Source organism: Gigantopelta aegis, chromosome 10 (genome assembly GCF_016097555.1).
Source record: "Gigantopelta aegis isolate Gae_Host chromosome 10, Gae_host_genome, whole genome shotgun sequence".
Classification (NCBI taxonomy): domain Eukaryota; kingdom Metazoa; phylum Mollusca; class Gastropoda; order Neomphalida; family Peltospiridae; genus Gigantopelta; species Gigantopelta aegis.
This window is the reverse complement of record NC_054708.1, coordinates 15,997,729-16,009,974: the sequence shown is the minus strand read 5'-3', so window position 1 is coordinate 16,009,974 and position 12,246 is coordinate 15,997,729. Positions and strand designations below refer to the sequence as shown.

General features: G+C 37.5%; 1 long non-coding RNA gene across 1 annotated transcript; it reads right to left on the bottom strand.

Moving 5' to 3' along the window:
* Positions 1-224: 224 nt before the first annotated feature.
* LOC121382555 lies at positions 225-4,738 on the bottom strand. The gene is made up of 2 exons (XR_005959178.1): positions 4,678-4,738; positions 225-670 (listed from the first exon to the last, which is right to left on the bottom strand). It is a non-coding gene; the product is annotated as an uncharacterized LOC121382555 (long non-coding RNA).
* Between the last annotated feature and the right edge of the window lie 7,508 nt (positions 4,739-12,246).

The following is a 12,246-nucleotide window of genomic DNA, read 5'->3' as shown; positions in this document are numbered from 1 at the left end:
AGCGCAAATAAAAGATCCCTTGCTGCTAATCGGAAAGAGTAGCCCATGTAGTGGCGACAGCGGGTTTCCTCTCAAAATCTGTGTGGTCCTTAACCATATGTCTGACGCCATATAACCGTAAATAAAATGTGTTGAGTGCATCGTTAAATAAAACATTTCTTTCTTTGATCAAGATAACATTCTACTATATGATGTTCAAAATAAGTAGAGGATATAACACAATATAACAGAGATGTATTACTTTTTATTGCAATATTAATTATTGGTAAAACACAAGCACTCATGTGACAAGGGATTGGCATTAAAGAGTATAGCCAGGATAGTGATGTACGTCCGGAGAAGACGCAGATAGGCAATATTTCAGTAATTGCACTAGTAACGGGTAAAACCCCCGTGATTCGCCAAGCACGCAAGAATTCGACGCGGCATGCTCCTGATTAAACGTCCAGTAACGTTTTGGGGCATCCTGTCCCATTCCTCTTGAACAGCGGCGCCTAATTCAGCCAAAATGGTTGGCTGACGTTGACATTCTCGGAGACGTCTGATAATGTTCCATGTGATCAATGGGTGAAAAGTCTGGACTTAGGACTGGCCACGGTAGTGCGGTGGTGTTCTGTTGCTGCAGATATGCAGTGGCCAGTAGACTTCGGTGAGCACGGGCGTTGTCGTCCTGAAAAACAAAATGGCGTCCAGCCTTATATGCGAAGGGCACAACGATCGGTGCAAGGATATTGCCATGTTAGTACTGCCCAGTGAACCTCCCATGAACAATATGCAGCTGGGTTCTGGCAGTCATGGTGATGCCACAACACACCATATGATATCGGACCCTCCTCCAAATCGGTCATGACAAAACTACCTGAGTCCAACGCCTGTTAGCCCAATGTTGACATCTGACAGCAATGTGTCTCGCAGTCAAATATGGGGTAATGTAGGGTCGACATGCGTGGATGTTACATCTATTCAGTCTGTTACGAATAGTCTGACCAGACACCACAATTCACTGAGTGGTGCCAACTAATTGGAGCATGCCTACAGCCCTGAGACATTCCTGACATTGTAGACGTCGCATTGTTAAAAAGTTACACAATGTTGTAAAGAATCTGACAGCAAAGTTATGATTTAGTGTTCCAGTAAAAAACAAGAAATAATATTGCCACAGTGTACACATAAACTAGGCGTTCAATTTCAAATCACACCCTTAGCACGTGCAACGTCATGTGCTTCGCGATCAAAACAATCGGTGCGTTTTTACATGCTCTGAATGGGAGCATTAAAGGGACATTCCTGAGTCTGCTGCAATTTTTAAGATGTTATTGACTGAGACTTTTTAACGATTGAATTACATATCAAATATATTTTTCTGCATAAAATATTAATGGCTATATATTAAACGTGTTTCTGATCGTTCTATTTGTACCAGGCTAAATTTCATAAAACATAATAAATAAATAAATAAATAAATAAATACGATCGTAGAACTTGGAACAAATATTTAATCTTGTCTATTTTATTAATAGATGTAACGGAAATTCCATAAACAAGAATAAATAACACGTTTGTTTGAAATTTAATAAATCACCCCCACACCCCTCCCAAAAGTCGACCAAGCTACAACGTTTAATGCAGTCTTAATTTTGAAAATAATTATTTATCACATTACTGTCCTCAATTTGAAAAAAAAAATCCAGACCTCCCAGCCCTTATATTTTGTGAGATATTCAAAGGCTTGGAAACTGAAGCTGATACGCATGATATTCTGTCAATTGTTTTTTCATTTTGTAACAAAATTCGACCGTCTGCTAATTGCTATATGTAGGCTACAGTATTATACAGCTATTTTTCCATTTCTTCTTGTTAAAACTGCAGTTTGTGTACTTACTTTCATTCTTTTCTTGTTTTGGCAATTGTTCATACATTTTTCTTCAAACCAGTCTGGATTTATATCAAAAACTTCCTGAAGCGTACGAATGTCAAAGGTGCCCCTTTGTTCGGTTGACATGTTTGTATTTACCGTTTTGTATTCATACACGAGTAAAGCGGTCTAATTAAATATTAGGTGGTTCACTATGATTAATCACCTAGGATTTAAGGTAACTGGCCAATCGGAATCGAGTATTTTCCAAAGTCATGGTAGAATGTCATATGAACGATATTTGTGACTCCTACGATGAAAATGTGACCAGTACAGTTAAATGTGAAGAACCTTTGCCGAGGTGAAATAGTAGGGGTAAAATGATTTTCAGAATTTAATTAGGGTATAGCATTGACAATATTTGAACTGCCCATAATGTGGAATCTGAACGACAAAACCATAATTCATGGTCGGAGCCGTAACTCTGCACAATGCGAATGGGCATTTGGCAAAATAGTGGCTGATTTCATGAATCGCTATCGAGTGCCTCGTCTAAAGGAGGACAGTCACTCTCGAGGAGACCATTTACTGAAAATTCCATTCCTCTTTCACTGTCAAAGAAGACTGCCACTTACAGACTAGTTTACTAAATCAAAACTAGCATCGGATAGGACTCATTAGAATAAGTACAGCCGTGATGATATTCACTCTCATGGGCGTACATGGGGGGGGGGGGTTCGATGGGTTCGACCGAACCCCCCCTGAAATCGCTTTTTTTTATAATTTAATATATCTGACATTGATATTTGACATTATTATATTTACTCAACATAGAAATATATGCCCAATATCTCTGCAATCTATTTTGGAACCCCCCTTTTCAAAATCCCTGACATTATTATATTTACTCAACATAGAAATATATGCCCAATATCTCTGCAATCTATTTTGGAACCCCCCTTTTCCAAATCCTATGTACGCCCATGACTCTTGAATCACTGTCATAACAGTGATGATATCGGGTATGTCCGAAAGGTGAGCATATCCTGCCCCACCGATGGCATCCGTCATGAGTACCACCACAGCTGTTGTCTGCCACTTCATTAAATATGATGAAAAAAGTAATATATGTGCAAGTTTCACCAAAAAGAGATCTTAAAAAGTATGCACAAGTTCAAAATATGGAATAGCATCAGCTATTATTTTGGTCAGTAATGCATCATATAGCGTCCAAATAATAAAATTGTGTTTATCATTTATACGGAGAAAAGAAGAAAAAAAGACATCTGAAAGCTTATAATAGAAACATATTGCTTCACTTTCTTCAAAGAAAGGTTATGACTTCACAATAATTTTGATGTTTGGCCACCTTCACAGTATAATCACAGTTGTCAGGTGTAATAATCATGGGTGTTATTCAGGACCGTAGGAACTATATCGGGAAGAGTGGGGGCACATCCTATAGTAGGGGGTCACTATTATAATAGTATATAGTATTACATGGATTTATAAAAAGAACAAATTGTATAATAATCCATAAACGTTTTGGGGAAGGGTATCCTCAACGTCCCTAACTGCGTTATACTTCTGTAGTGAATAGTATTCGTAATCCATTCATAACAATTGTAAATAATTTTGAGTGTTCAAATTGTGTTAATTAAGAATCAATGCATTAAAGAAATTATATTTTACAAACTATTCACTGGTATGAACGTAATGCCTATCAGTATTGACATCAAGTGTTTGCGATGGGTGTTGGTAAAACGCGGACCAGCCCAGAGCGCTTGACAAAATGAATTTTTCCTTTAAAGAAAAAAAAGTATTCGTCAACTGTGCATAGTTAAGAAACATATATTTGTTAATGTAGTGGCCTTAAAAATTAAAAATGACGATCCGCACATGCGCGGTACGATACTTTTTGCAAACACATGCGCTTGAACGCAGTTAGAAACGTCGCACTCTTTCCTGTTTACTGGAGAGTGCTTCACTTTTGTTTACTAGAATGGATTTGTTAATTTTTTACGTCAACTGATTGCAATCAATTTTGTTTCACGTATCGTAGATGAAAAATGTAGAATAGTATTTCGGTAAATATTGTATTCTTGTTTTTGTCGTTAGGTGAACGCACTTGGCAGTAATAGATTGAAGTTAATTACATATTAATCCGTTACAACCAGCTTAAAATTAATCTGTTTTCACATGGACGACTAGCTGTAAACCGGGGTGGGCGTGTCTGAACCTTCTGGATATGGGCACGTTAATAGTTTCTCATTCCCATGTAAACTAACTTTTTTTTAAAAATAATAAATTTAAAACAAAACAAACAATGTTATAACTGTGTAAACGTTTCAACTGATTTACAGTCCGATGCTCACCATCAATATGTTTGTGCTGTAAATGTCATAAGCGTACGAGACGGGGAAGATGCACATGTATAAAACGATAAAAGTGTTCGATCTACAAGTTACACTATCGTAATGAAAACTATGTTCATGGCCTTATGCAAGTATTCAGCTGCGGTTCTGGTAGTATTGGCCGTTCCACTAACATAGCAGGCCTCAGACCACAATTAATTTCGCTATATGTTTCTATATAGCGTTAGTGGCTATAACATTTTTATTAATATCAGCAGGCCCGTGGATTTTTGTATGTACCTTTGCCTGCCTGGGGAACACATACCCTGAAAAGGACAACCCCTGTTGTCCAGCTCTTTCTCCCAGCATATTGGTTTAAACAAACACACCCTCTAAACCAGGCCGGAGTACTCCCCTTTTATACAAAAAGCACTACTTTTGCATGGGCCGGAATTACCACAAACAAACCTTCAATGTCAACAAGTTACACATGTTTACAAACAACATGATCTCCCCGTCACTTCAGTCAAATAGTTGCCACTTCATAGCTGTCTGCCATGAAATAATCACAGTCAAACAGCAGACTACTTCCGCGGTCAAACAACCAAATGGGAAGATAACTGTAATCTGAGGCCAGCAGGGAAGTTTTTCTGGATATTTTAAGTTTCGGTTTCATATTCCTCGTTTAAACGGCCATTTTGCGTTAAAATTGTTAAAAATACCAGGGTTGATTTGACATCCAGAAACAGTTGTCTTGTGGCAGAGTAACTGTCGGTGTGTAAGCTACACAACAAGGCCTCAGACTTGAGATGGTAAATGTAAACAAATATACATGAGATACACCATGTATGTCACTAGGTGTAGTTTCTTAGTTTTTAACATTGCATAATCAAGTCAAGGAAGGTAAATGTCTATGGTCAGGTTTGTTTGTTTTAGTCTTTTTTTTAACACATTGACATTTACTGGGTCTCCAAGGCCCATAATAAATGTCAAAATAATAAATAACGCACTGAAACATGTTAATACTATCTTCATGAACTGAAACCCGACATACTACATAGTTCATCAAGATTAACCTCGAGCGTGGAAGCAGGTCAATGTGATCCCAAACCAACTCGCCCCATTGTTTGGTGAACCTGTCCCACACTGTTTATTAAACTTGCCCAATGGTTGGTCAGCTTGCTCCAATCCCACTTCACTGTGTTCAAAATTTAAAATATCAAAAGCAGAGATTGCTTCCCAATCCACAAAAATAAAAAGATACATTTTTAGAGGGCTGCTGCTGTTATACTGTAATTTGGTCAATCCATGCATTCTCGCAGGGAACAATTGTGGCGAAATAGTCGCTGTTATACTGTAATTTGGTCAATCCATGCATTCTCACAGGGAACAATTGTGGCGAAATAGTCGCTGTTATACCACTAAACTTCGCCTTGTTAAGCGCCTTCAAGTTCGTGGAGATAAAAAACAAATGTACATCATCGACAATATGATCACCACGAAAACAGACCGGAACCATGTTTTCACCAAACGATCAAAGTCTGAGTCCCAGCAACGGCATGAGGCAATTTGTGAGACCAGAAAGGATTTAATTATCTCCTGCGCCAGTGCGTTAATATCTATGTATGTAACAGTCAACCTCGACATACATAGGCCTACACTATATAGATATTCATACATCAATAAATACTAGCCAGTGCCAGGTCTGCCCACTAGTTGTTTCATGCACGTAAGCCCAGGCCCGTACGCAGAAATTTATAGTGGGGGGGGGGGGGTGAAGGGGGGGCGTAATGGACGAAAACTTCATACAGTTCACATCGTCGGACTATTTTTTTTTTTTTACACATCCACGGACGGACCTTGGCAGACTATGGTGGGGTGCGTACGCACCACTCGCACCCCCCCCCCCCCCCTCTGCGTACGGGCCTGAAGCGGGATCAACCGCATAGCCTGTAGGCCCCATGCATATAGTTGAGTTAAAGAGCATCCTTTTTATGGATGCCTCAATAGCTCAAAAGGTAACGTGGCAAGTCTGCAAGCTGCGGGTGATTCGGTGCTATAGGTTCGAGTCCCAGCAACGGCATGGGACAATTTGTGAGACCAGAAAGGATTTAATTATCCCCTGCGCCAGTGCGTAATTAATATATATGTATGTAACAGTCAACCTCGACATACATATACAATATATAGATATTCATACATCAACACATACATATATACATACATACATACATACGTATTGTGGTTAGTCTGCCAATTTGCGGGCGAATCGGTGCCACAGGTTCGAGTCCCAGCAACGGCATGGGACAATTTGTGAGGCCAGAAAGGATTTAATTATCCCCTGCGCCAGTGCATTAATATCTATGTATGTAATAGTCAACCTCGACATACATACAATATATAGATATTCATACATCAATACATACTAGCCAGTGCCAGGTCTGCCCACTGTTTCATGCACGTAAGCGGGATCGACCGCGTAGATTGTAGGCCCCATGCATATGGTTGAGTTAAAGAGCTTCCTTTTTTATGGAAGCTTCGATAGCTCAGAGCGTATTGTGGTTAGTCTGCCAATTTGCGGGCGAATCGGTTCCACAGGTTCGAGTCCCAGCAACGGCATGGGACAATTTGTGAGGCCAGAAAGGATTTAATTATCCCCTGCGCCAGTGCGTTAATATCTTTGTATGTAATAGTCAACCTCGACATACATACAATATATAGATATTCATACATCAATACATACATACATATGTACTACGAACTACGTACGTACATGTACTTTTATACATACATACACTATATATACATTCATAGATATATACACTCTATCAGTATATAAATATGGCCCAACACCTCGTAGTAGCAGGGGAAGTCATTTTGGAGAAAGAAGAAACAAATGTTACTGTGTTAATTAAAACAATTTGTCCACACAACTGACAAAAAGTACAGAAGAACTGAAAACAGAAATCGATATGTTGAGAACAGAAGTTAAAAATATAAATGAAAAATATGACTCTCTTGAAGCATGTGTTGAAAGTTTAAAGACAGAAAATCAAAATTTGAAAGACAAAATAAGTCAGATTGCAGACCATTCAAGACGGCATCTGATATTCTGGGGTATAGAGGAAGAAAATGGAGAAACATGGGATGCATGTGAAATTAAAGTACGAAAATTTATGGAAGATACTTTAAAGATGGAAAATGCTTCTGGCGATAACACTGTCTCAATAGAGAGAGCACATAGACTGGGCCAGAGGTCTCAGAACGAAAATGTGGGTATTGTTGTCAAGTTTGGGCGTTGGAATCACAAAGAAGCTGTTCATTCGAATGTTCAAAATAGCCTCAGCTATTATTTTGATCAGTAATGCATCATATTTAGTAGATATAGCCTCCAAATGAAAAAATTATGTTTATCATGTATAAAAAGAAAAGGAAAAACATATGAAAGCTTATCATAGAAGCATATTTGTCACGGGGATTCTATAATTCCTGTAACCGAATAAAACACGATTATCAAAATGTCTCTCCTACTTGTATATATCTATTAGATCTCTCTGTAACAGGCTGTTAAACCCTAGTATGGCTCGTCTCTAGGTATGATCAGAGATACGATCTTATATAAAGTATATATTATTATAGCACGTTTAGCTCACTAGAAACACAACAAAACACAATACACTTTGGAATCTGTATTATCCTACGCTGACAAATGTACAGCCGTAGTAGTTAATTAATAACAGCAATAATAACAACCCAGAACTGATCACTTAATTAGTTAATCTCTAGGTGTCTAGTTACACAATATGCGAATCACTTCACCGTTACACCACACCCACACGTGTGATAATTGAGAAACGCTTACAGGAGAAGTTAATTAATAAAGGAATTACAACACCATTCCTAACTGGTTAATTTTTAATTAACCCTTACTACTCGTTCAGTAACGTGTGATAATTTAGGAACGCTTCTTGGGGAACTTAATTAATAAAGGAATTACAGCTCTATTCCTAACAGGTTAATTTTTAATTAACCCTTAACTACTCTTTCAGTAATCTGTAACACAAAATTAATAATTATCACAATAAAGACAATAACCTACAGTTTACCCAGGTCGTCTAGGATGACTGGCTAAGCTTTATATTACCAAATACTCGTATAATGTTAGAACAAAAAGTCTACGATTTACTTCGTCAGATGACCGAAGACACTGTCTAAAGAATATTGGTATAATACAGTATTAAAATATTTAAATCACATCAATCACATCAAGGTTATACACAGAGCAGAAATGATATTTACCAAAGTCCAAACGGACTAACGTTCCCAGGAAGCTTCCTAATTCGTTCTCCTAGATATCTCTAAATCCTAGCTATTTATTCCAAAATCAGAATTGGCCTAGGGGAACAAGGCGGTACCTCACGTATCATCTCATATTCTACATTTACTAGAGTCGGTATATTTCTCTCTGATCATCAGTCTGGCTGTCGCCAACCGCGAGCAATCTCCTGGCCATAAACAGCACTACCAGAGATATTACGTAACTACTAGCCACATGGCCTCCGCAGCTGGCTGAGGGTGTGCATTAGGCGTACCGATCGAGGACGGTCGCGCAGAAGTCTTACGTAACAAGTTGCCCATCTGGGCTACGGGCAATAAACTGCACACGGCCCTCTAACACAATTAAAATCGCCACAGGCGACACAAATTTAAGAGAATGTACCGTCACAATATTGTTTCACTTTCTTCAAAAACTTTTATGATTTCAGTTTGTGAGATTGCATAACAATTTTGATGTTTGGCCACCTTCACAGTGTGAACAGTTATCAGGTGTAATAATTATGGGTATTATTCAGGCCCATAGGGGTGGGGTACATCCTATAGTAGGGGGTCACAGTTTATAGTTGGGGGTGGGTGGGGCACAAGCCATATTTTTACTTTTATTTATTTAGATTTGGACACAAAAAACCTCCATGCATATGCCCTTTCGCCCCCCTGTCCTTTCGGACCTGTTATTAACTTGTATCTCATAGTATCATATTGTAGGATTTAATGGTTTATCAAAATAAAAATTGTCCATCAATAAACTTTTTCACGATTACGTTATTGTTTGTATATAATTATACATTAAAAGGTCGTCATAATGATAATAGTAGTTATTATATAACATTTAGTTAAATAGCTTAAAATATCAGTGAAATAAAAATGTTCTCAGTGACGATAACACATTTTAGAGTGAAAATTTCTCTCTAAAATGTGTTATCCTCACTGTAGAAAGTGTTATCTTCACTGTAAGAAAGCCAGAACTATTTTGCTGCTGGCATTTTAAAAATAGAGGTAAATTGCTAAAAGTTATATAATAAATCGAAAATTCCATATATATATTTTTTTAATTATTTATTATTTTATTTTTTTTGGTCAAATATGATTTATATCTCATCTCGTGAAGTTTGCAATCATTTCACACTCGTCGCGCAAGCGCGACTCGTGAGATATAATTGCAAACTTCACGAGATGAGATATAAATCATGTTTGACCGAAAAACCCATGAAATATCCTCTGTATAGTATTACATTGATTTATAAAAAGCATAATTTATATAATAATCCAGAAACGGTTTGGGGAAGGGTAATTAATAGATCGACGTCAATTGCAAACTGGGCAGTAATGGATTGAAATCCATTACATATTGATCTGTTACAACCAGTTTAAAACGAATCTGTGTTCCCATGCATGATTAGCTGTAAACTGACTTCTTTTTTTAAAATAAATAAATAAATAAATTTAAAACAAAACAAACAGTGTTATAACTCTGTAAACGTTTTAACTGATTTATAGTCCAATGCTCACCATCAATATGTTTGTGCTCCGAAAAATGTACAATGTCATAAGCGTACGAGACGGGGAAGATACACGTATATATAAAACGATAGAAGTCTCCGACCTACAAGTTACACTATCGTAATGAAATATGTTCATGGCCTGATGCAAGTATTCAGCTGCGGTTCTGGTAGTATTGGCCGTTCCACTAACATAGTAGGGAAGTTTTTCTGGATATTTTAAGTTTCGGTTTCATATTCCTCCTTTAAACGGCCATTTTGCGTTAAAATTGTTAAACATACCAGGTAGATTTGACATCCAGAAACAGGTGTCTTGTGGCAGAGTAACTGTCGGTGTGTAAGCTACACAACAAGGCCTCAGACTTGAGATGGTAAATGTAAAAAATATACAAATGAGATACGCCGTGTATGTCACTAGATGTAGTTTCTTAGTTTTTAACATTGCGTAATTAAGTCAAGGAAGGTAAATGTCTACGGTCAGGTTTGTTTATTTTAGTTTTTTAACACATTGATATTTACTGGATCTCCAAGGCCCGTAATAAATGTAAAAATAATAAATAATGCACTGAAACATGTTACAATTAAATACTATCTTCATGAACTGAAACTCGACATACTACATAGTTCATCAAGATTAACCTCGAGCGTGGAAGCAGGTCAACGTGACCCAAAACCAACTCACCCTATTGTTTGATGAACTTGTCCTCCAGTGGTTGGTCAACTTGCCCCAATCCCACTTCACCATGTTCAGAATTTAAAATATCAAAAGCAGAGACTGCTTCCCAATCCACAAAAATAAAAAGAAACATTTTTAGAGGGCTGCTGCTGTTATACTGTAATTTGGTCAATCCATGCATTCTCACAGGGAACAATTGTGGTGAAATAGTCGCTGTAATACCACTAAACCTCGCCTTGTTAAGCGCCTTCAAGTTCGTGGAGATAAAAAACAAATGTACATCATCGATAATATGATCACCACGAAAATAGCCTGCAACCATGTTTTCGCCAAACGATCAAAGTCTGAATCCCAATAACGGCATGAGGCAATTTGTGAGGCCAGAAAGGATTTAATTATCCCCTGCGCCAGTGCGTTAATATAATATTATATAGTGTGCAGGCGCGGATTTAGTGGGGGGCCCCCTATTTTTGGGGTCAAGTTATTTTTTTTTTTTAACTATAGCATACACTAGAGTGGAATTACAAAAAAATGCACTTATTTCCCAATTTTGAAGATAAAAAACCAGTATGACAGTACCAAAAACATACGTTAATATAGCTATTTTGTTACTCAGATGCGAGGAAATCGCGTTTCAGGCCACTTAAATTTCAAAACTTCGCGGGGAAGCATGCCCCCGGACCCCTCTAGGAATCTATATATAGATATTCATACATCAATACATACATAGATATGTACTGCGTACGTACATACATACACTATATATATATATATATATACATTCATAGACATATACACTCTATTGGTATATAAACATGGCTCCTAATTTTGCTAAAAAAAAATAGAAGTAGGCACCATCTGGCTCCTGGACAGAAAAGTTAACATAGAGGGCTGGTTGTGGGCTGTTCAATAATTATGTAAAGCTCTAGGGGGAGGAGTGTCATGAGATGCATTACAATATGTTACGGACGATGGGGTGTTTGTCAAGAGTTGCATAACGTTTTTTTTTTTTTAATGTCTCATTTTTATTTACAAAATAAAATTCAGCCATTCATTGCTACTTTTTGACAGATGGTTTTGTATAAAGCAGGGCTTCTAGAATTTTTGTAAAATCCACTAGCCATGGGAGCAGTGATTTTAAAAATGTACAAGCCATGATTAGAAATTCACTAGCCCTTTGTTACTTTAAGTTAATAAAATTTTACTAACAATAATAATGTCACCTAAAGAGGAACATAGAGTTTAAAAACACTCAGATTTGGGGATTGGGGTCAGGATATTCATATTTACAATATATACTTAAATGTAACAGTTGACAACTTTTTAAAAACTTTTTTTATGGGCGGGAATTAGCTCAGTTGATTGAGTGCTCGCTTGAGGTGCTTGCATCGCAGGATCAAATCACCTCGATGGATCCATTCAACTGATTGGGATTTTGCATTTTCCAACCAGTGCACAACAACTGGTTAAAGGCCGTGGTATGTGCTTTCTCGTCTGTGGGAAAGTGCATATAAAAGATTCTGA